Genomic DNA, 796 nt, shown 5'->3' on the forward strand with positions numbered 1-796 from the left:
ATTATTGGGAGCTATAAATATATTTGGATGTCTCCCCTAAAATTGGAAAGTCTAAATAATAATCATATGGGAGATCATGGATCAGAAACATAGTTTCGTTCTAGATATGTATATAATCAAACCATCCAATCAAAAAAATTATAAAGTGATGGTATAACCATTTATTGTTTGGAATCTAGCTGTTCCGATTCTTCCCATCGTAAGCGAAATAAGCGAAAATTTACATATATTCTTTGTACGATAACGCATGTGACTATTTCCAATTCTCTTTCGGAACAGCGGGATCTGAACCCACGACCTCCATCACCCCAAGATGGCGCGCTACCAAGCTGCGCCATGCTCCGTTATAACTATCAACCAACATAAAATTGATTCAAATGTTAATGCCCGAACTTAGATCTTATTTGGACTTATATTATATTCACAGATCACTCCCTCTGCTAGACACGTTCCATAACATTGACGATCTGGTGTAAATAAGCTAGTATGGTCCCTACGAAGCCGCCATGGTGAAATTGGTAGACACGCTGCTCTTAGGAAGCAGTGCGAGAGCATCTCGGTTCAAATCCGAGTGGCGGTATTTTTCCAGGAAGATCTCATCAATCACTTCTTCCTATGTAACAATATATGTTCAATCTATTTTCATTGTGATGGATCAATCCTATCTTTCCATCATAGATCTCATTCGGGAATAAAACGAATAAATGAGTTTATTATGATATTCATAACTTTAGAACATATATTGGCTCACATCTCTTTTTCTCTCATTTTGGTTGTCACTCTCATTTATTGGGGA

The sequence above is a fragment of the Pinus tabuliformis genome, chromosome 3_2 (genome assembly GCF_031772625.1).
Source record: "Pinus tabuliformis cultivar Carrire ecotype Pingquan chromosome 3_2, CPIR1, whole genome shotgun sequence".
Lineage (NCBI taxonomy): Eukaryota > Viridiplantae > Streptophyta > Pinopsida > Pinales > Pinaceae > Pinus > Pinus tabuliformis.